The sequence below is a fragment of the Hibiscus syriacus genome, unplaced genomic scaffold (assembly GCF_006381635.1).
Source record: "Hibiscus syriacus cultivar Baekdansim isolate YM2019G1 unplaced genomic scaffold, ASM638163v2 tig00111841_pilon, whole genome shotgun sequence".
Taxonomy (NCBI): domain Eukaryota; kingdom Viridiplantae; phylum Streptophyta; class Magnoliopsida; order Malvales; family Malvaceae; genus Hibiscus; species Hibiscus syriacus.
The window spans coordinates 2,909,883-2,935,805 of record NW_024063196.1 but is presented as its reverse complement, the minus strand read 5'-3'; the positions used below and the strand labels follow the sequence as shown (position 1 = coordinate 2,935,805).

At 32.3% G+C, this 25,923-nt stretch overlaps 1 pseudogene; it reads left to right on the top strand.

The window, feature by feature from the left end:
* The first annotated feature begins 2,124 nt into the window (after positions 1–2,124).
* Positions 2,125–3,636, top strand: LOC120171989 (annotated as a pseudogene).
* The last annotated feature ends 22,287 nt before the right edge of the window (positions 3,637–25,923 follow it).

The following is a 25,923-nucleotide window of genomic DNA, read 5'->3' as shown; positions in this document are numbered from 1 at the left end:
TATACTAAATTTTCTTTTAACTGTAAAATTTATAAATCCAAAAAAGATGATATACCTTAAAATATCGAATCCTTTAAACTTTAGAAACAAATCAAATAGAAAAAGAATAAAAGAAAATTTTGATTCTCAATAATTGAACATGACATGTGATGACACCACTTGTTAGAACGAAATCATAATAAATATGAAATTAATCAGGATCTAATCATGCCAAATCATCAAGAATAAAAGAAATACTAGATGCGAAAATGTACCTAAATTAATTGATATGTTAAAATCCTTAAATATTTCTTTGGTTGTGATCTTCTAAGAAGATAGAGTTCCCTTAAGTATAAACTATCTGTCGAGATAAGAGTAAATACGAGATTATTTATTTCTTGGGGATCATAACCCCTTTATATAGTTGATTTATGAAACAATTATTGTTTATATTTTTAACTCTACCCCTCATTGAATTTTAAATACAACTTCAATAGTATCTACACTTTTTTTTTCCAAAAATACTTATGATACATTATGACTTTATAACATAATTAGTCACTTAATTTATGTTATATTTTATGATAACATTATACATTATAAATTTGTGCTTATAATTATGAATTTTAATCTAACATACTAGTCTACTCCTCTAGATTACTATAGATGAAGTCTATAGGTCACATGGAATTAAAACATCAACGAGCTAGTAATTTCAGTGCCGCAATATTTGTTTTTGGGATATTCAGATAATTCTAACACAATACTAAACAATCTTCGTTGTTGAAATGTTTTTTAAAAACTGAAAACGTTAAGTGTTGTCTCGATGAATTTGAGATTTCTTTTTTAAAATTTGAAAAATATGATTCGAGGAGTTATCATCAATATTTATTTAGGGTGTGATTGGATCACTCAAAAGATTTTATCATTTTAATAATTATTTTTGAAAATTACTAAGACAACTTTTAGATCTACATGTCAAAAAAATAAGTTTAGGAGTCGATTATGTGTAAAAATGATTAGCACTCATAATACCCTAAATTGATATCTAGTTGATTAACTCGTTATTTTTATGAAATAAAAATTATTATTTAAAATTTAATTTATTTTACTATATTTTTCTTAAACAAACAAATATAATTTCACTCAACAATCCAAGAGTTTTAAGGAGGAAAAAATCGATATTTCATTACTTCAAATCGAGAAGAGATATATCTTCTAATATGTTTTAAGACATTTTTTTCTTCAATCAAAATAAAGAAACATCATGATTCTATTTTTTTTTAAATAATTTTATAAATATTTGATTATATCTATCCTAAAATAATTGATGTCGACTTCAACAATGAACTTTGAATAAACTATAGACATTTAAATCATCAAAAAATGATTTCACACGTAATAGTCACCATATTTCTCTAAATAATTTCCAATGATCTCCCATTCTTTATGTTTATTTCAACAACATTATTTCCCTAATTCAACATTAAAAAGACTTACATTTGGTTGGGTTAAAAAGAGCTAGAAAGGAATAAATTAATAATATAGTTTAGAGTGTTGCTTAAAGCAACAAAACAGTAGAGGTTGAGCAAGTAAATCAAATGCCTCACGTGTGTACCAGGGTCCACACATAACCGTCTAAATGCTTATTTTTTTCCTCAGAAAGGTTCAAAAAAATATTGAATGACCTAATAATAATTCAAAAATGATTTATTAATAAGTTTTAAATTTAAATAATTATAGATATATATTGTTAATAAATTAATTTTTTAAACATATATTATCTTATAATCAATTTAAACTATAAGAAAGATATGAATCAATTAAAAGTTGAGGTTAAACGCTTTCTGCCTCTCTTTATTACATAAATTTAAGAAAGGAAGTGAAGGCAAAAAATATAAACCGATTCCCTCATAAAGAGTCGACACCTGTGAAGCAATTTGGTTCCTCATTTGCACGCCCTCAAACTCAACAGTGACATCTCTTGGTCATAAAAGGAAGCTTGAAATTGAAAGCTGAATCTCTCAAACTCTTCTTCTGCCCCCACAGTTTAAAAAACCCACAAACTCTTTCAATATTTGTAGCCTTATTGATCTCTTCTTCCTTCTCTCTGTTCAAGAATCATGGGTTACTTCTCGTCTTGCAAAGAGGCAGACATGTTAACTCCTTTGAACTCAACAGAACACATACATGACGCGAGTTCAGAAAAGACCCGTCTGTCTGTGGTAATTGATGAATTCAAATGCATAGCCAACATAGCTTTCCCGATGGTGCTGACGGGACTTTTTCTCTACGCTCGATCCATGATTTCGATGCTGTTTCTCGGTCGGCTAGGGGAGCTGGCTTTAGCCGGTGGATCACTTGCTATTGGATTTGCAAACATCACTGGTTACTCGGTTCTCTCTGGCCTTTCCATAGGGATGGAACCCATCTGCGGCCAAGCTTTCGGTGCTAAAAAATACAAAATCCTTGGCCTCGCCATGCAGAAAATGACCTTGTTGCTTCTTTTAACTTCAATCGTCATTGCTTCTTTGTGGTTGAACATGAAAATATACTTCTCCTTTTTCGCCAAGATGAAAACATCGCCAATGAAGCTCGAGTCTACATTCTTTATTCTCTTCCAGACCTTTTTGCACAGTCTGTTTTACATCCTTTACGTGCATATTTGAGGACTCAGTCTATAACTCTACCTCTCACATGCTGTTCAGCGGTGTCAATTCTTCTCCACATCCCCATCAACTACCTTCTTGTCTCTGTGCTCAACCTTGGCATCAAAGGTGTTGCTTTAGGCTCTGTTTGGACCAACATAAATCTCGTCGCTTTGTTGATTGTTTACGTGAAAATCTCAGGCGTTTACAAGAAAACATGGGACGGAATTTCCTCAGAGTGCTTGAAAGGATGGAAATATTTATTGGATTTATCCATTCCCAGCTGCTTTTCGGTTTGCCTGGAATGGTGGTGGTATGAGATCATGATTTTGTTCTGTGGATTGTTGTTGAATCCTCAAGCAACCATTGCTTCAATGGGGATTTTGATTCAAACAACATCATTGATATACATCTTCCCATCTTCCTTAAGCTTTGGTGTGTCAACTAGAGTTGGGAATGAACTTGGAGCTGACAATCCAAACAAGGCAAAACTGGCTGCAATCATAGGCCTCTCATCGAGCTCGGTACTCGGGATCTTGGCATCGGTTTTTGCTATATTGGTTCGAAAGAAATGGGCCACCATGTTCACCGAAGACCCCGACATCATAGCCTTAACGACGATGGTCTTGCCGATACTCGGGCTGTGTGAGCTCGGAAACTGCCCACAAACAACAGGGTGTGGAGTTTTAAGAGGGACAGCGAGACCAAAATTGGGAGCAAAAATCAACCTGCGATGTTTTTACCTTATAGGCATGCCGATTGCAGTGTGGTTGAGTTTCTTTGCAGGGTTTGATTTCAAAGGTCTTTGGGTGGGTCTTGTAGTCGCACAAGGCTCGTGTATGGTGGCCATGTTGTTCACTGTGGCACGAACCGATATGAAGCTTGGAGGGCGCAACAACTCACCACAGCCATCGCATTTGATGGTCATGATGAAGTTGATTCTTCTCTCTCTAAAGAATCTTGTTTTGGGTTATTTTATGACGTGAACCAAAACGACTTACCTGTCTGATTTGGAACATCAGGGCAGACTGCAGAGGTTAATTTTTCTAACCATTTGTTCTTTTTATCAGAACAGAAATTTTCTTTGTTTTGCGCATAGTTTTGGTGGTTCCGGAATGGAAAAACAGATGAACAGAACATAGATTTTGTTGGTCGGGCAATGTTTTTGTTTTGAATTTGGAAATATGCAATGCGTTGCGCTTACAGGGTAGCAATTTCCTCAATCAGCATCGTACGACTTCATGTTTGAAAATGACAACGTACGATTTAACCTGGTCATTAAGATTTGAACGCCGTTTATCATATGGGTAGAAACCGGCTTTTGAGTCGGTTAATTGGATTCAGACGTGATATGGTCACCACTTCCAGCTGCCTACCCTCAATTGGCTTTGTCAAACACAAAACGATCAAATAACGCTTAATCCATGTAAGGGGTATAAAACACCTAATATTATTCATAATATTAAATTACATAACACGTAATAGTTGTTATGAGTGATTTATTTCTAATATCAATGTTATCTTATTCATAATATTAAATTACAGTTATGGTGTTTATCACGAATGTGATTGTAGTATCGCAGTTGCGAATACTACATACATCACATAGTGCAAAACAGTCGTTATGAGTGTGATTTGTTTTTAAATTACGATTACAATGTTCGTGGCGAAAGTGATTACAATATCGTGATTGTGGATATAACAATCGTTATGAGTGTGAATTGTTTTTAAAAAAATTTGTACAAATTCGATGTTTCTTATTCATAATATTAAATTACGGTTAAGGTGTGTGTCATAGATATGATTATAACATCGCGATTGTGGATTCTACGTACGTTACATAACGTCTAATGGTCATTACGAGTGTGGTTTGTTTTAAAAAAAATATAAAAATTTAATGTTTTCTTATTCATAATATTAAATTACGGTTACGGTGTCTGTCACGAATGTGATTACAATATCACGATTGTGGATACTACAAACGTTACATAACTCATAACGGTCGTTATGAGTGTGATATATTTCTAAAAAAAATTGTTCAAATTCAATGTTTTCTGATTCATAATATTAAACTACGGTTATGGTGTTTGTCACGGATGTGATTACAGTATCGCGATTGTGAATACTACATACGTTACATAATCTGTAACGATCATTAAGAGTTTGACTTGTTTCTAGAAAAATGTACAAATTCAATTTTTTTATTCATTATATTAAATTATAGTTATGGTGTCTGTCACGAATGTAATTACAATATCGCGATTATAGATACTACGGATGTTACATAATGCGTAACGGTCGTTAGGAGTGTGATTTTATTTCTAAAAAATTGTATAAATATAATGTTATATGATTCATAATATTTATAATTTATTGTTACAGTGTATGTCTCATATGTGATTACAATATCGTGATTGTGGATACTACAGACATTACATAAAGTGTAACGGTCATTAGGAGTTTGATTTGTTTCTAAAAATATTTTGCAAATTCAATGTTTTCTGATTCATATTATCAAATTATGGTTATAGTAACTGTCACAGATGTGATTATAATATCGCGATTGTGGATACTAGAAACGTTACATAACGTGTAACAGTCGTTACGAGTGTGATTTGTCTCTAAAGAACACGTTACTTTGAAAATATTATATTTATGCATTTTTACAATTATATTTTAATATTCTAATATTAATATACTCTTTAAAGTGTTTTATTTTGTGAAAATCTAGTTTTATATATATATATAAATCCATTGAAAATAAATAATCGTATATTAAAAAACATATAAATATTCATACTAACTGGATAATAACAGTCATAATTTTAATGAATAACATTAAATAAATTTATATAAAAAACATGTAAATATTTTTATATTTTAACATGAAAAAATGTTTACATCTTAAAAAAATACCTAAAGATAAATATAAAAACCTTTTTTTATAATTTACCACCAAATTGAATTACAAAGAGAATCTAACATATTTTTTTTCTCTGTCTTGATTTTAATTTGTTCTCATTTCATGCGAAAAAATATCATATTATCTGCACCATAAAATGCATAATTGGTAGGAAGTATGTGGTAAGTTAAATGATAACGAAAAATTCATAGCTTGAGGTGGATAATATATATGTGATTGATTAGAATGAGAATTTTAAAATAATTTAATAATTTCATTATTATTGATAGTTAAACTATGGAATGATGAACATGCAAATAAATCATGAAAAAAATTATCTCATCTTCCTATAATTGTTTTTAAAATTATAATTTACTATTTGATTCCATTTGAGTTTATTGCCAACAAATTTAGCATATGCTGTTGTTGGTAGTTTCCAGCATTTATTATTAATACGATAAAGTCAACTATTGATGTAGATGAAACAATAACACGTAATGATAATATTTTCTTTCATCCATTTTTTTATGGATAAAATATAAGAAATCTTTTTAAAAATTATTAACTATTGTTGAATGATATATATATATATAACACTCCTCGTATTCAAATCCTAACTACGAGTCAGAAAGTCACACTGAATTATTAACATTCACTAATAACCATTTACCAAAATATTACTCATTTCAACATATTTTAATATATAAACTAGATTATAGATTATTACAAACTTTCTAAACTAGTTTTTAACCCACTACTTTTAACATATAGATGTCAACTAATAAAATCAAAATATTAAATAGATGTCATTACTGAACTTTAGATACACTCCTCGATAGGTAGGATGCTGATAAATGTAATTAAATGATTTTAATGTAACAAAGGATTAAATTGAAAATTTTGTAAAATTGATATTTTATCATATTCAATTAAAAAAATTCAAGTAGCTAAATGATTATTTGTCATTATGCTCTAATTTTTCTTATCTCTTGTAGCGAAATGATTTTGATCTAACAAAAAGGGGAGAAAAGTTTACTCAAATATGTGTTTTACCAAAATTTTCATTTTTTTTTGCAATACAGACTTAAATTCCTTTTCGAAGGGGGAGAAAAATGAAAATTTTCACTTGTGAAATTTTTTGAAATCTTCAAAATTTATATTTTTAACAAAATTTTACAAAATAGTTTTGTTATATAAAAAAGGAACATGTTGATAAATGTAATTAAATGATTTTGATATAACAAAGGACTAAATTGAAAATTTTGTAAAATTGATAGTTTATCATATTCGATTCAAAAAAATTTCAAGTTTTTAAAATAATTTTTTAAGGATCAAAATGTTAAAAATAAATTATTTTTTTTTGGAATTTATAAAACTTTAAAATATTTTTTGCAATACGAAACAATGCTATTTTTTAAAGATTTTAAGCCTGGTTTCGAAACCCTAAGGCACTAGATAAAATTGGCCTTAAGGTTTCAAAACCCCCTCATTGATTTTGAAACCCCTTTCTCAACGATTAATTTTTTAAAGGTAAGTTTCGAAACCCCTTAGGTGGTTTTGAAACCTCTATGCATATTTGCATTGAATGTGTGAATTTACTGCTCCAGACGGCTCCAAACTCCCTCCAACAACAAAAAATGGCTAGAAATCAATGAGGGCATATAAAATGGGTCTTCAAACAATTAAGAAGAGACAAGAAAACTATTCCAAATATCAAAGAGTAATTAGAGCCAAATTTGTATTCCATTATGTCATTCTTTCATTTGAACATTATTCCATTCATTATCAATTTTATTCTAGTCTTCTTGGGTGTGTGAGAGAGCTTCAATTTGCAAGAAACTTATCTTTGTGGGGATGTTTAAAGTTTGCTCATTTGTAATTACTTCTTGGGAAGGATTGAACACTCAAGACTTTGGGGTATAAGTCTTAGTGTTGTGTAAGGTTGCACCTTGTTCTAAAAGGTTAAAAAAAATTAGTGAATTTGTTGAAATCCTTAGTTAGGAAGCTAAGGTAGTGGATGTAGACTTCATTAAGGAACTTGAACCACTCTAAATTCCTTGTATCAATTTCTTTTTTCTTGCTTAAGCTTCCAACGAATTTTTATTGCCAGTTCACTCCCCTCCTGGCCACTTTCATTGATCGATTGACTCAATAGATGCTAAGTACTCCTTACTCTGATTTTTGCTTTTTACCTACACGTAAAATTGATCACACGCTAAGTATACACTTAGTAAGCCATTAATAATAATAAGTGTAATACAACATATATGTAAATAAATAACAATACTCAATGCATCATGATCATTGCAGCTATATCACCATCATGTTACCATATATTAACATGAAATAAATAATATATATATAATTTTTACTAGTATACTGACCATTTATTTCATAAGCTTCTAAGCTTATTGCACATTTATCATTATTAATTAATAACCATAGCCCAAATATAAGTCTATGAAAACATTGGGTACATGAATCAAAATAAACACCAAACTGTGAATATATACACGTAAGGTCATGTCCACCATTATACACATAAAGTTGTGCTCATCATTTTCTCTAAGTGTCCTATTATACATTATAATGCTAAATCTAGTATGCAGAGTATTGTTGCAGTCGATGGCATGCCAACTATACCTCTGTCCCTCAATGACACATACTTGGACATATAGCCTATACTTATTTCATCCATAACAAATTATATCAATATAATTCAATATTGGATAGTTCATACTTGAACTAAAATTCATGATATTATCATATATAAACTAGTGATCCATACATTTTATATTCAACTTTTGACATATTTAGAACATGTCAAGTATATGATAAATGAAATAAATATCATGCGAACATAAATAAGGTTGACTCATTAGATGTCTTCTTAATGTTGTGTAAAACATTCATGTATCATGTTATGTATGCATTTTACTCACATGATACGCCTCATTAGTGAACCATAATAACGAAATAAGCTTCACCCCTTAACAATTTCCTTAGCTCTGAGCTGAATTCGATCTTGGTTTTGTTTAAAATCTACACATAAATCATTTAAAAAATACATATTATGAAAAGTACATATTAGTACATTACCAAACATATACGCATAACAAAGAATAATTTTTTAAAAATTATTTCGATGCTCAATTGAATATAAATACTCTTTATAGAATTCCAATGAACCTTAAATACCAAAATCTCACTAAAACCCACAAAACCTTTCTCAAATTCTAGTTGTACCAATATAGTGGCAGGTGTCATTTTGCACGTCAAAATAAATTCCTTCTTCTCGAATAAAATAAAGGAAATTAAATATAGTATAGGAGAAATAAGGGTCGATCTCTCAGAGACTAAGGAAGATGATGAAATTCATGGATTTTGATTTTGAACTTTGGCGTTAAATTAAGTAAAATAAATAAAGGGGTTTTTTTTTTGTTGACTAAAAACAAGAAAAATTGATTTAAAGAAAATAGAGAAAGGTAGAATCTTGAGAATTCAATATATTAAATCATCCTTAGGCATTCTCTTTGACTTACATTCTTCGGATCATTGAAATAAATTTATCCTTTGCACGTCACATCAGTTACTTTGTCTATAAGGACAGATCCTTGTGTCTAACTTGTATACCGAATACCCACGTGCAACTTTGTAGAACAATATTTCGATATAAAAAATTACGGCAAAATGTTTTTCGACTTGAATTGAATTTATTCAAAGTTTTCAAAAGATTTAAAAAATAATTCAAAGTCCATTAAATTCGGATTTGAGCAAAAATATTAAGAGGTACCGATACCCCTATGAATGGGTGACGATACCCCCTATTAATGGGTACCGATACCCCCTATGAATGGGTATCAATACACCTATGAAAGCTCAAACATCGAATGAAAAAAGGGTATTGATACCATACAAGGGTATCGATACCATAGTGCAAAGTGGTACCGATACCCCTTAGGTAGTATCGATACTACAAGGCTCCAATGGCTAGTTTAATTTGAATTTAACAAAGGGGGTACCGATACCAGGGTACCAATACCCCCTGTTCTGGACAACCTATTTTTGCAAAAAAATTATCCCCAAACGGCTACAAAACATCCCCAACGGCTAGATACGACTTCAAACTCATTTAAAGCTATAAATACAAGCTGAGGACACTTGAAGAAATAAGAGAACAACTATCCAAGCAATCAAACACAAGAGAAGAAGTTTTTCATTCTCTCTTGTAAATATTGTTCTAGTGATCTTAATTATTGTAAATACCTACCTTTGAGAGGTTTATTTGTTTACTTCTTTTATCCTTTTGTAAAGGGGAAATGTTCTAGCTGATCCCATGAAAAGCTAGGGAAAGGTTCTAGTTTAGCCCGTGAAAAACTAGGGAGTTTGTAAAGGTTATCTCTTTTTCTTATAAAAAGAAAGAACAAATTAGTGAATTTGTTGAAAAATCCTTGGTGAGGAGCTAAGGTAGTGGATGTAGACTTGGTTGAGAAGTCATACCACTATAAATTGTTGTGCAATTTTCTATCTTTCAATCTGCTTATTCCCTAAACACAAAAACCATTCTGACCCCTCTTTGCAAACCGTTTCGTTTGTCGATTCGAGCTTCCGCTAAATCCTAACAATTGGTATCAGAGCTTGACTCGTTAGAAGGCTTAACATTCTTGAGAAGATCCTCGAATAAGCTCTACCGATTCCCGATGTAACCGAAAAAAAGATAGCTTCAACCTCTGGTACGTATTACATTGAATATTCACATATTATGGATTCACTACCGGTCAACAAGTCACCATTCTTCAATGGAGTAAATTATGCACATTGGAAGAATAAGATGATGTTCTTTATTCGAGCCTACTATATAGGAGCTTGGAACTCAATCATGAATGGTTACTCCACTCCACCCGGTGAGTTAGATGATTGGGATGATTGGAGTAAAGAAGAGTAGAAAAAATTACCAGCTCAATGCTAAGACTATGCATATTCTTTTTTATGCTTTAGACCCAGATGAATACGAAATAATCTCATCTTTTTCAAGTTCCAAAGAGATTTGGGATAAGTTCCAAGTCACTCATGAAGGAATTGACAAAGTGAGGGAAACAAAGAAAAAGTATTCTCAACCATAGCTACGAGAACTTCAAGATGAAACCCGATGAAGACATCAAAGAAATGACGGGTATATTTTTCGTAATTATCAACGGTCTCAGGAGATTTGGAGAAGTAATCCCTAATGAGAAGCTTGTAAGGAAGATGATCTACTCTCTTCCAAGTTTATGGCAATCGAAGAAGACGACTATTATCGAAGCTATAGACTTAAAGTCTCTCACTCTCGATGAATTGATTGGTTATCTTCTCACTCATGAGATGATGTTGAAGGAAGACGAAGAAAATGAAGAGAAGAAAAACAAGAAGAAGAAGGAGGTAGGCATTGCCTTCAAATCCACCAATGAAAGCTATCAAGATTCAAGTGATGAGGTGGATGAAGACGATGATGAACAAGAAGATGAGATGGCTAAGCTCTTGAAAGAACTAAAGAGATTCATGATTTCCAAGGAAGTGAAGTATGAATCAACCAAGAAGAAGATTCTGTGCTTCAATTGTCAAAGAAAGGGACATGTCAAATATGAATTTCCTCTTCTAAAGAAAAATGGCTCAATCAAGAAGAAGGCATTTGTTGCATCTTGGAGTAATAAAGATGATTCCAATGATGAAGATGAATTAGTCAACCTATGTGTTGAGTTAATCGATCTACGGAATCGGCCAAGAGGGGGGTGAATTGGCAATTAAAAATTTCGTGGAAGCTTTTGCAGAAAATTTAAAGTAATTGCACAGCGATTTACAGTGGTTCGACTTTCTCAAACAAAGTCTACGTCCACTACCTTAGCTATCCACACTAAGGATTTTCCAACAAATTCACTAATTTGTTCTTTCTTTTGAGGCCAAAGAGATAACCTTACAAAATCCCTCAAGAGTATACCCCAACTCTTGAGAACACTCTTTTTCCCAAAGAGAAGATTACAAATTTGCAAACTTACAAGAAAACCTCACAAGGTAAGATGTTTGCACAATTCTAGAACAAAGAAAAAGAACACTCAAGGATAAAATACAATTGAGTACAAAAGTGTTCTTGAAAGCAAATGAATATTGGATGAAAAATAGGCTTGAAATACTCAAACTTGAGGTTTGATGCTTTCTCTTTGATTCTCTCTTGATTCTAGTTGATTGATGTTTCTTGTTGTTGATCAATGGCTCCATTACTTGTTTAAATACCCCTTGAATCAATTCTGAACGTTGGTGATAATTAGTGGGGATAATAGAGCCGTTTAAGTGTGAAAACAATTAATTTTTCTAGGTGGAGCGTCTCATGCATCGATGCATGATCAAGTATGCATCGGTGCATTCGTGTAAAATTCAAATATTTTGACCGTTGGAACACTTGATGCATCGGTGCACCAAGTGTGCATCGATGCATGAAATGCATTCGATGTTTGAAAAATAGCCTGATGCATCGATGCATGGCTTGTGCATCGATGCATCAAATGCATTCGATGTTTTGAAAATATTCAGAGTGCATCGATGCATGGAGAGTGCATCGGTGCATGGAATGCATTCGATGTTCAATTAATTCATCGATGCATCGATGCATGGACTGATGCATCGGTGCATGCCTTTGAATAATTGATTTAAGGCATGTTTTTGGTTCAAAATACTTTGTGAAAATTGTTTCAAAAATAGTTTAAGTACAAATCACAATTTTACACATTTAGTAAGGATTAAAATTGATCTTGAAAAACTTGGAGTAATAATTTGATATTCGGTTAATTGAATCGAATTTGTAAAATCATTTGTGAAATCTTAAAATTCATTTAACTTAATTTGTTATATCGAAATATCAAAATGTTTTCAACAATCTCCTCCTTTTTGATATAACAAAACATTTGAATAATTTTAAGATTTGTTTAAGAAATTATTTTTGAAATCGATTTTGAAAAACTTACTCCCCTTACTATAGCACATCTTAAATTTTCTCCCCCTTTTTGTTAAATCAAAAAGACTCTATATAAACGTTTTAAACAAGAATTTTGAAAAATATTAGCCAATTGATTTATTAATAATAAGCTGCTAAGATCACAATCAAAAGAGAGATTAGCCATTAGTTTTCATAAACAATATTCATAATAAAATGTGAAATGGCATAATTGGTCATATATCTAATGATGCAAAATGAATAAAATTCAAACCAAATATATATTAAAATTAAGTTCAAACATTCAAGCATCCAAACATCCAAACAAACATAAACATTCAAATCAAAAAGTTTAACAATCCAAGTTCTTAAAGTTTAAAACCAAATATCATCAAATAACGTTTAATCATCCATAGCGGAATCGGGAGGAGGAGGAGGATAATGAGCTCTAACTTCAAGAGTAAGAGCATCCATACGATCACGCATCTCCCTCTGAAACTCAGTAATCGTAGACTCCATGGAAGCAAAACGCAGATCAAACGACTCTAGAAAAGATTGGAAATAAGGTGGCGTTTGATCATCTTGCCGAGCTGGTACTTCCTCGTCAATATCTCTCATAAGCCTTTGAAGCTCTGGATCATTATCAGCGTCAGGAGCTGGAGAAGGAGGAGGAGCACGAGAAGAACTAGGAGCAGCTCGTGAAGAACTAGCTCCCGGGGTTTGCTTACCGGGTCGAAAAGACCATAGTCCGGTGTTCTCATCCAATTTCCATTCCGATTTCTTTAAGGATGTGATATTGATTGGGTTTTGGAGCGGAATAGGATTGTCAAGGGAGACATCTAGGCCAAGTTTGATAAACAAATTGCTTAGTAGACAACCATAAGGTAGGGTTTCTACATGCTTTGAGGGAATGATGTTTATGATATCGACAAGCGCGCTAAAGACAATATGTGGAAAATTGATTTTCTTTTTGTTCTTTATACAGTGCATCTACCATAAGTCTGTAGTACGTAGTGTGGAGTACCGACCTGCGGATGGTCTAAACCACCAAGAGATCATTAAGTGAAGAAATCGATCGTGGTGAGACCTAAAGGTACTGACACTAGCATTAGGAAGATATGGATATTCCACATCTTCCTTCTCATTAAATAAACCCTCGTCATCTAAACCAAAATGAGATGCGATGGATTCAGAAGTAATAGTGTTATATTATCCTAAAAGATAGGATCTAATCGCTATAGTACCGCACTGAGTTGTGTTCTGAATACAAACCGCATTGGAATAAAAGATGCGGACAAGTTGGTGAAAGACGATGGGTTGAAGAGAAAAGAGTTTATCAAACTTCCATCGGCGAAGAATTGAGAGGTATTCAAATTCAAGTTTTATCATAGCTTGTAGAGAAGGAATACGCTCTTCCCTAATACGATAGGATTGGAAGGAGTTCATGTACCTAGAGTACAATTCATCCCTACGGTTTTCAGGCATGTTAAAACAAGTACTAATGAGGGATGAAGGAATATTGGATGGATTTTGAGGTCTAGGAGCGGGAGGACGGTTTTGGTGAGACCGACTCGAGGATGATCTAGGGCGTTTGGGATTAGACATGGTTAGGGAAATCGGAAAAGAAATATCACCTGCAATTTAAAAACACATGTATGCACAAAATTCAATCCCAAAACTCAAATGAGTCCTCAATAGTTCAAGGTTCTCTAACATAATCTTAATGGGCAAAGTTTTGAAAATTATTTTAAAATAATATCATAATATGTATAGTTTTCATGAAAACAACACAATTAAATCAAAACTATCAGTAATTTTCAATTTTTTTTTAATTCGAAATTTCAAAAACAATCTTGAAAAATTATGCGTTTTTGATGAAATTCATTATAGAAACTAGTTTAGAATCATCATATAACCAATGCCCGATAATTATTTTAAACTAGAAATAATCTAAACGAGTCCTAAGTTCAAAAATTAATAAAATAGAGTTTTTGAAAAATTACCTTGAAAAATTCGGATTGAGGGGAATGTAGAGATGTTTTGAGCGATTTAATGATTGTAGCAGGTTTGTAGGATAAAAATCTTGAAGAATCCGATGATTTCCCGAAGGTTTTGAGCAAAATGGAGATTTAGGGTGAGAAGGGGATGAACGACCGGTTTTAGAGAGTTTTGGGGTTTTTAGAAAAATGAAGAAGATGAAGCATTTTAACCTAAAACCCGACGGATGCATCGGTGCATGGTCTTATGCATCGATGCATATTCAAGGATGCATCGATGCATTGTTAAATGCATCGGTGCATGAAGCACAAAAATGTCAAAAATCCGTTTTAAACACTTAAAATGCTAAATAATTTGGCTCTAATGGTAATGGCAACTCATATATCAAAAATCAATTATGTTTAATCAATCAAATTAATCTTCAAACTTTATTTGAACATAAAATTAATTTTTATTAAGAATCATAAACTCCCCCTAACTAATAACAAGAATGCAATCAAAAATTATTATTTATAAGCATTTTTCATTTATTCTTAAAAGTGCTAAAATTATTTTAAACACTAAGTGAAGATAGGTCAGTTAAACCTAATTCTCTCCTAAGTGTCCAAAATCTTTCCTTGTCTAAGGGTTTTGTAAAGATATCCGCTAATTGATGCAAAGTATCAACATATTCTAGAACTACATCTTCCTTAGTGACATGGTCTCTAATGAAATGATGTCTTATTTCAATGTGCTTAGTTCTAGAGTGTTGGATGGGATTTTTAGTGAGACAAATAGCACTAGTATTGTCACACTTGATAGGAATGGTACCTACTTCAATTCCATAATCAAAAAGTTGTTGTTTCATCCATAAAACTTGTGCACAACAACTACCGGCTGAAATGTATTCCGCTTCAGTGGTAGATAATGCAACACAATTTTGCTTCTTTGAAAACCAAGAAATCAGTATATTTCCAAGGAATTGACAAGTACCGGAGGTGCTTTTCCTATCTAATTTGCATCCTCCATAATCCGCATCAGAAAAAGCATGCAAGCTAAAACTAGAGTCTCTAGGATACCAAAGTCCTAAACTAGGAGTGTCCTTAAGGTATCTAAAGATTCTCTTAACAGCTAGTAAATGTGATTCCTTAGGACATGATTGAAATCTAGAACATAAGCAAACACTAAACATAATGTCCGGTCTACTTGCAGTTAGATAAAGCAAAGAGCCAATCATTGACCTATATAATTTAACATCTACACATTTACCTCCTTCATCTAAATCAAGCTTTGTTGAAGAGCTCATTGGAGTGTTATGAGGTTTCCCATTTTCCAGTCCAAACTTCTTGAGCATATCTTTGACGTACTTAGCTTGATTAATGAAGATGACATCTTTTCTTTGCTTGATTTGGAGTTCCAAGAAAAATGAGAGCCCCCCCATCATGCTCATCTCAAACTCACTTTGCATTAGCTTAGAAAATTCTTGGCAAAGAACATCATTAGTAGAGCCAAATATTATATCATCAACATAAATTTGAACTACTAATAAATCTTTACCTTTATGTTTTAAAAACAATGTAGTGTCAACCTTTCCTTTTGAAAAACCTTTTTCAATTAAAAAATTTGACAATCTTTCATACCAAGCTCTAGGAGCTTGTTTTAAACCATAAAGAGCTTTTGTCAATTTAAGAACGTGATCTGGAAATTTTGAATCTTCAAAACCTGGAGGTTGTTCCACATACACTTCTTCTTTTATAAAACCATTTAAAATGCACTTTTAACATCCATTTGATATAATTTAAATTCATGAAAACATGCAAATGCTAATAATATTCTAATTGCTTCCATCCTAGCTACGGGAGCGTATGTTTCATCATAGTCTATGCCCTCTTCTTGAGTATAGCCTTGAGCAACAAGTCTAGCCTTGTTCCTCACTATGTTACCACTTTTATCAAGTTTATTTCTAAAAACCCATCTAGTACCTACAGTAGATTTATTACTAGGCCTTTCAACTAATGTTCATACTTTACTTCTCTCAAATTGATTTAATTCTTCTTGCATAGCCATAATCCAATGTTCATCTTTTAATGCTTCTTTGATGATCTTAGGCTCTATGCATGAAATAAATGCAACATAATTACAGATATTTCTAAGAGAAGATCGAGTAGTTACCCCTTTTGATGGATCACCTATAATTTCACCATCTTTGACATAGTTGTACTCTCTTGGAAAAGATACTTCCCTTTCTTCAATGGTTGGATTCTCGAGGGGATCATGAGTTTCCTCATCTTTTGTTTCTTCCTTTGATGATGATTCTCCAACGTCATGTCTAACGTCATTTGCTTGTACAATACCTACATCATCATTAACAGAAGAATCCTTCCTTGGAAGGGGATTATCATCGAAAACAACATGTATAGACTCTTCTACAACTAAAGTTCTTTTATTAAATACACGATAAGCTTTAGAATTTAAGGAATAACCCAGAAAAATTCCTTCATCACTTTTAGCATCAAATTTGCCAAGATTTTCTTTACCGTTGTTTAAAACAAAACATTTACATCCAAAAGGATGAAAATAGCTAATGTTAGGCTTTTTATTTTTGAGAATTTCATATGGAGTTTTCTTTAAAATTGGCCTAATCATTACTCGATTTACAACATAACAAGCGGTATTTGTGGCTTCCGCCCAAAAATATTTTGGCAAATTATTTTCACAAAGCATGGTTCTAGCCATTCTTCTAAAGTTCAATTTTTCCTCTCAACAACTCCATTTTGTTGAGGGGTTCTAGGTGCTGAAAAATTATGGCTAATACCATTAGAATTACAAAACTCAATAAATCCAAGATTTTCAAATTCAGTTCCATGATCACTTCTAACACTAGTGATAGAGTAACCTTTTTCATTTGGATTATTTTTGAAAATGTGATGAAATTTTCTAATGCTTCATCTTTAGTACTTAAGAATAGAACCCAAGTGTATCTAGAATAGTCATCTACCAAGACAAATGCATATTGTTTTCCTCCCAGCTAGTAGTTCTAGTTGGCCCAAAAAGATCTAAATGGATCAATTGTAATACTCTACTAGTTGATACATCATTAATAGATTTAAAAGAAACTCGTTTTTGTTTTCCTTTAGCACAAGCATCACAGATTTTAGCATTATCAAATTTAAGCTTAGGCAACCCTCTTACTAAGTCTCCTTGAATTAACCGTTGCAAAACACTCATACTAGCATGACCTAGTCTCCTATGCCATAACCAACTATCATGCTCATCCTTAGCAACTAGGCATAAATTAGTCATATCAATAGAATCTAAATGCACCATGTAAATGTTTCCTATTCTATGACCAACAAGCATAATCTGATTAGATGCAATGTCAATGACTTTACAACCATTAATTTCAATAAGACATTGAATCCTTTATCGCATAATTGACTAATACTCAATAGATTATGCTTTAATCCATTCACATATAAAACATCTTAATTTGTATGGAAGAGGTATTACCTATTGTACCAATACCTTCAATGTGACCTTTTGAATTGTCTCCAAAAGTCACTTCTCCTCCATTTTTGGCGTTAAGCTCAATGAACTGGCTTTTGTCTCCGGTCATATGTCTTGAGCATCCACTATCAAGGTACCATGAGTTTGAATTTGTTTCCCGTGCCTTGTAGCAATGCTCCTTTCCCTACAAACATAGATTAATTTTGATTTTTGGTACCCAAATTCTTTTGGGTCCATATTCATTAGTTTCCAAAATCCTAGTCCCCTTAGGTATCCATTTGTGTAGGATATTTTATCTTTAGTAGTAATGAGTTCTTTAGGAACCCACATACTTCTAATGATTTTTCCATTAGAGGTTCTTTGGGGACCTCTATGATTGTAGTTTCTAAAACTTTTTCTAACAAAGTTGGATTTTGAATTTCCACCTTTTTCAAAATGTTTTGTTCCAACTTTATCAAAAGAAGTTTTAAGATCATCAATTTTCTTTTGATGATCATCATTGATCTTTGAAAGTAAATTTGCAAATCTAAATTTTTCTTTTCAAACTCTTCTAGTTTGATTTGCAAGTCTTTGATTTTACTTTCAAGATCGTTGTTGGTTTTGGATATGAGTTTGTTTTCATTTTTCAATTTTGAAACATCATTTTTATATTTTAAAAACAATTTCTCATAATCCGAAACCAACCCATTGTACTCCTCAAATAACCCATCATAAGATAAATCATCAAAATCGGATGAGTTAGAGGTTACCTTAGAATCTTCCCCGAATGCCATCAAGCACAAGTTTGCTACTTCTTGTTCCTCTTCATCGGAACCTTCTTCATCGCTCCATGTAGCCACATGAGCCTTGTGCTTATTCTTTGATTGACCCTTTTTCTTCAATTGTGGGCAATCATATTTGACATGCCCCGGCTTTTTGCATTCATAGCAAATGATTGGGTCCTTCTTTTTTGGTTCATTTTTGAGGCCTTCGTTTCGTTTGAATTTTCTTCCTTGGTAAGGTCTCATCATTTTTCTGAACCGTTTGGCAAACAATGCCATTTCCTCGTCATCATCATCATTATTAGAATCACTCTCATCTTTTGTGGATTTGAGAGCAACTCCAATATTTTTCTTCTTCTCCTTTTCCTTTGGTGTCTCTTCAACTTTATCAAGGTCCACCTCATCTTCGAGCATCATCTCATGAGTGAGGAGTGAACCGATAAGTTCTTCAAGAGTTAAGGATGATAGGTCCTTAGACTCGATGATTGCCGTCTTCTTTGATTGCCATGATTTTGGAGGGAGTAGACTAACTTCCTCACAAGCTTTTCATTTGAGATGATCTCTCCATATGATTTGAGACCATTGACAATCGTTGAAAATCTATCCGTCATAGCTTTGATGTCTTCATTTGGTTTCATTCTGAAATTTTCATAGCTATGCGTTAGAATACTAATTTTTGATTTCTTTACCTCATATGTACCTTCATGTTGACTTGTCCCATATTTCTTTGGCGGTTGTACACGATGAAACTCTTTCACCATCTGGTCCAAGAACAAAAATAATATGGATGGCTTTGGAGTTGAGCTGGAACATTCTTGTCTCTCCTTCACTCCACAACCTTGGATGAGTGATAGGCTTGATGTATCCTTCTTCTACGGCATTCCATGCTCCCATGTCACTTGCTTGAATGAAGTACATCATTCTATTCTTCCAATAGGCGTAATTAGCTCCATTGAAGAAATGAGGCTTGTTGACGGGCATCGAATCAAGACCGGAGTCGTAATTTGAAGTGGAGGCCATTGATGACTTGGTAATCGATGTAACTCTTCCCGAATCGACTCAAGAGGCGATTAAACCTTCAAATGAGTGAGGCTCTGATACCAATTGTTGAGTTAATCGATCTACGAAATCGGCCAAGAGGGGGTGAATTGGCAATTAAAAATTTCGTGGAAGCTTTTGCAGAAAATTTAAAGTAATTGCACAGCGATTTACAGTGGTTCGACTTTCTCAAACAAAGTCTACGTCCACTACCTTAGCTATCCACACTAAGGATTTTCCAACAAATTCACTAATTTGTTCTTTATTTTGAGGCCAAAGAGATAACCTTACAAAATCCCTCAAGAGTATACCCCAACTCTTGAGAACACTCTTTTTCCCAAAGAGAAGATTACAAATTTGTAAACTTACAAGAAAACCTCACAAGGTAAGATGTTTGCACAATTCTAGAACAAAGAAAAGAACACTCAAGGATAAATACAATTGAGTACAAAAGTGTTCTTGAAAGCAAATGAATATTGGATGAAAAATAGGCTTGAAATACTCAAACTTGAGGTTTGATGCTTTCTCTTTGATTCTCTCTGATTCTAGTTGATTGATGTTTCTTGTTGTTGATCAATGGCTCCAGAACTTGTTTAAATACCCCTTGAATCAATTCTGAACGTTGGTGATAATTAGTGGGGATAATAGAGCCGTTTAAGTGTGAAAACAATTAATTTTTCTAGGTGGAGCGTCTCATGCATCGATGCATGATCAAGTATGCATCGGTGCATTCGTGTAAAATTCAAATATTTTGACCGTTGAAACACTTGATGCATCGGTGCACCAAGTGTGCATCGATGCATGAAATGCATTCGATGTTTGAAAAATAGCCTGATGCATCGATGCATGGCTTGTGCATCGATGCATCAAATGCATTCGATGTTTTGAAAATATTCAGAGTGCATCGATGCATGGAGAGTGCATCGGTGCATGGAATGCATTCGATGTTCAATTAATTCATCGATGCATCGATGCATGGACTGATGCATCGGTGCATGCCTTTGAATAATTGATTTAAGGCATGTTTTTGGTTCAAAATACTTTGTGAAAATTGTTTCAAAAATAGTTTAAGTACAAATCACAATTTTACACATTTAGTAAGGATTAAAATTGATCTTGAAAAACTTGGAGTAATAATTTGATATTCGGTTAATTGAATCGAATTTGTAAAATCATTTGTGAAATCTTAAAATTCATTTCACTTAATTTGTTATATCGAAATATCAAAAATGTTTTCAACACTATGCCTCATGGCCACCAAGGAAGATTTTGAGGTATCTTCTAACTCAAATGAATTAAATTCACATTATTTTAATGAGTTACAAGATGCATATAATATGTTGTATTTGGGATTTGATACCATGAATTCCAAATATATGAAATTAATTTCAAAACTCAAAATAAAAGATAAATTGATTTTGAAAGTAAAAGTATATTTTGAAAATCAAAATGAAATTTGGAAAAATGATTTAGAGATTTAAAAAATCAAAATAAATGATTTAGAAAAAGAAAATTTTGATTTAAAAGTTAAGCTTGAAAGCTTAACAAAATAAAAAGAATTAATTTCTAAAAACGACCTATTATGTTTAAAAATGGAAAAATGCTCACATTGTCATTTTCATGGTCACAAGGAACATTCTTGTCCTTTGAAAAAAGGAAAACGTTTTAAAATTAGACAAGCATGGGTTCCTAAGGGAACAAGGGGCATTGAAACTAACGTTCAAGGATCCAAAGCAATTTGGATACCAAAATCCACTTAAATGTCTCTTGTAGGTGTGTGGGAGCAATGGTGATGAAAGTGATGATATTCAAGATGCTCTAGCGACACATGAAACAGGAATGGGTAACCTCTAAGCTTAATGCTTTTAATTTTGGTTATTTGGTTGCTCATTTGATTTTAATCATGCATGAGTTTTTGTTTTAAATGATTATGCATTATTGTTTTAATATAATGTATGTTAAAAAGGTTTTATGATGAACATTTTAAAGTTTTAATGATTTTTCAGAATTTTTAGTTCATCATAATAAAATTTTGGTCAAAATTGGTTTTAATGCAAATGATATCTCCCTAACAATTGATGTCAAAATTTTAAATTTTTTGACCTAAATTTAAATGTTTATGCATATACTTAAAATTGTATAAGATATCTCTCTAACAATTTATATCAATATTTTTTCAAATGCATAACATTTTTGAAAAGCTTTATGCATATGCACTTAATTTCAACAATTGATATTGCATAAAGTATTTTAGACTTTGATACATTGAATTTCATGTACTACTAACATGTTTGTTATTCTTTGTTGAAATTTAATTTTGTTAAAGTGTCAAGTTCTTCAAGCTAAATTTTGGTTGAAACGCATTTATTGAGGGAGAGCTTTTGATTTTTCAAATAAATTTTAAATGTCAAATTTATCACTTACTCTCCAATGTTATTTTAGAACTTCAAAGATTGAATTATTTTTAATATAACAAAAAGGGGGAGAAGTATGGTTTGAAAAATTCAATTTCTTAAAGAAAAAGGGGGAGCTTAACATTTTCATATATTTTCCAACAATTGGTAACAACTGATATCTTTTTAACAATTGGTATCCTTTTGTTAACAATTGGTATCTTTTTCATTAAACATTTTATTAAGGGGGAGTTTTGTCTAAAACGATTTTTCAAATGTTTTGTTATATCAAAAAGGGGGAGATTGTAGAACTATATTTCGATATAACAAATTAAGGCAAAATGTTTTTGGACTTGAATTGAATTTATTCAAAGTTTTCAAAAGATTTCAAAAATAATTCAAAGTCCATTAAATTTGGATTTGAGCAAAAATATTAAGAGGTACCGATACCCCTATGAATGGGTACCGATACCCCCTATGAATGGGTATTGATACCCCTATAAATGGGTATCAATACCCCTATGAAAGCTCAAACATCGAATACAAAAAGGGTATCGATACCATGCAAAGGTATCGCTACCATAGTACAAAGTAGTACTGATACCCCTTAGGTAGTATCGATACTACAAGGCTCCAACAGCTATAAACGACTAGTTTAATTTGAATTTAACAAAAGGGGTACCGATACCCGGGTACCAATACCCCTTGTTCTGAACAGTCTATTTTTTCAGAAAAATTATCCCCAAACGGCTAGATATGACTTCAAACTCATTTCAAGCTATAAATACAAGATGAGGACACTTGAAGAAATAAGAGAACAACTATCCAAGCAATCAAACACAAGAGAAGAAGTTTTTCATTCTTATTTTCATTCTCTCTTGTAAATATTGTTCTAGTGAGCTTAATTCTTGTAAACACCTACCTTTAAGAGGTTTATTTGTTTACTTCTTTTATCCTTTTGTAAAGGGGAAAGGTTCTAGCTGATCCCGTGAAAAGCTAAGGAAAGGCTCTAGTTTAGCCTGTGAAAAACTAGGGAGTTTGTAAATGTTATCTCTTTGTCTTGTAAAAAGAAAGAACAAATTAGTGAATTTGTTGGAAAATCATTGGTGAGGAGCTAAGGTAGTGGATGTAGACTTGGTTGAGAAGTCGAACCACTATAAATCGCTGTGCAATTTTCTATCTTTCAATCTCCTTACTCCCTAAACACAAAAACCATTCCGACCCCTATTTGCAAACCGTTTCGATTGTCGATTCGAGCTTCCGCTAAATCCCAACAAACTCTTAGATCTCGGAATTAGAAATTGATCTAATCAACATTAATTATTATAAATCAAAAATCGCTTAAGCGCATAAAAACTGACTCGAATAGTTATTTCCATTCAAACCGTTTTTTATCTCAATTCTCACTTGAGCAACAATTTGCTAGTTGTGTTCCTATGAAGTTCATTTGCTATCAATTAGCCAATACTTCCTCCCACATGTTCAATCACAGCAGTATTCCGACCATCGATTGTCTTTGGTTTTGAAAATTTGTTTTGATTTGAAATAAGTCCAAAAGAAATTGAGAAATGTATCCTAAGTTACTTAGGTGCTTTTCAATTATCACATTAGAATTGAGTCATCATTAGAAAAAAATTAGCTGAGAATGACCAGAGTCATACTTAGCATTTTAAAAAGAAAAGTAAAAAGAAAATGAAAGTAAATAAAAAGAGAATTTTTATAAAAACATAAATGCAGAACTTCGAGGTTCAAGAGCTTATTGTTTAGGCACACCCTAGAAGGGTATTTATAGCCTTCCAAAACCTTAGAAATAGCTAAAGATAATCCTAAAAAATACAAAAGATAATTTTGAAAAATAATTTCTAAAAGATAAATCCTAAATCTTGAATTTGAATGTGCGTGAAATGCTCAACAATCTGCTCATCTTCTATAAGCCTGCTGATTGGATGTTGTTAACCGGGTCTTTTAGATGCTTTTGACTCACTACCACGTCAGCATTTCATGCCCACTATTCCAGCCTTGATTCCAGAACAAAAAATACAGTTTTCAACCCTTTTAAGCACATTTTCAAGAAGTCATTTCCCTGAACAGAAAGCACATAAAAATGTCCAATTCAGTAGTAAACATGAACAATCAAAGAGTATTTAAGCACAAAATGTAGCACAAAATAAATACGAGTCAAATTTCCCCTCACTTATCTAATGCTTGTCCTCAAGCATTTCTAAATCAATCTGCTAAGAACATAGGTTGCCATTCCCTAACTTATTTCATAATTCAATTGTTCCAACAAACCATAATTAAGCAAAGAATTGAAACTTAGAAAGCATTTCAAGCAAGTTGCAAAACTAGGAAATAATCAAAACAAGACATTCCAATGGCTACTAATCTCATGATGAACAACTTGATTACCTCACAAAGAATTCACTCATTCGCTCAAAGTGTTTAAGGACAAGAAACGCTCAAGCCAAAGCAATTCAATGCATAATTGTAAGCTTGTAATGTGATTTAATCTCCACCACTTAAAAAAAAATTCAATGCAAGAGTCAAGAGGTCTTTACTCGGGTTGTAACGTGGCTAAGGTTTGGGGGTAGGGAAATAAGCCGAAAAGAAAGGTTTAAAATTGTCGAGACAAAGACTTATAAAAATTGAAACAAGCCACTAATAAGAATGAAGAACAAGGAAGAGTATTAAATAAAACAACCAATGGATAACTGTTCGAATCAAGTTTTTTTCTTTGTTTTCTACTGTTCGAATAAAAAAAGAACTAATGTTTTTTTGTTGTGCTGTTCGAATAGTGAACAACACATTGTTTTTTAAACTATTTTTTGGCAGAGTTTACAACAATATTTTTTCACTGTTTCGACTACTATTTTTTTCGAACAAATATGGTAAATTTTGTGGCAAAAACAAAATTTCAAAGTCTCGTCAAGGGTGGAAAAAGAGAGGGAAAGAAAAGAAAAGGCTAAGGGTTAATTTTTATTGGGTGAAAATCAAAGAAAAGGGAAAGTCGACTCAAACTTGGTTCACTAAGGGATAAATTAAAAGGTAGGCTTTTTGATTGGGGTAGAGAAAATGGTTAATCCTAATGCCTCTATCATTCAAAATCATCAAATTCATTATTCATGTAGCCTCAAAAAGAATCAAATCACAAGTTCTAGAATGCAAAAAACAATGCTCGACACATACAAAGAAACAAAGAGCAAGATTAAAAACAAAGAATTCATGCTCATCAGGCTCAAGTCACACAAAAATAGGTTCAATGAATTAAGTAAATGCATCAATTCAACCAATAAACCATGGAATGTCAAAAATTTCATGCAATTTACTAGCTAAATCAACACACTTTCATGCATTCTTCGTCAATTCAAAGAAAAATTAAAGTTCATTGGAAAATAATCAAAATTAATCAACAAACCAAAAGAATAAGCAACCAATTGATCAATCATATCAATATTAAAATTACCCAATTTCAAGCATGCAACAAGTGAGGAAAGATCTAACATGCTATCCTCCCCCCTCACTTAAATCGTTTTGTCCCAAAACGTAAATCAAAATTAAAATGCAAAGGAGAGGGAAAATGAATACTCCCTGATTCAGTTGCGGCTTTGTTTAACGTGACAAACTTTTTGTAGAGCATAATGTCCGATCGAAAAGGCAACAGAATATTTTGAAATTTTTTGCAAAACAAAATTCTAGACAAAAAAATATTATTCCACAATTTTAATCTGAAGAAAGTAGAAACAAAGAAAGGAAA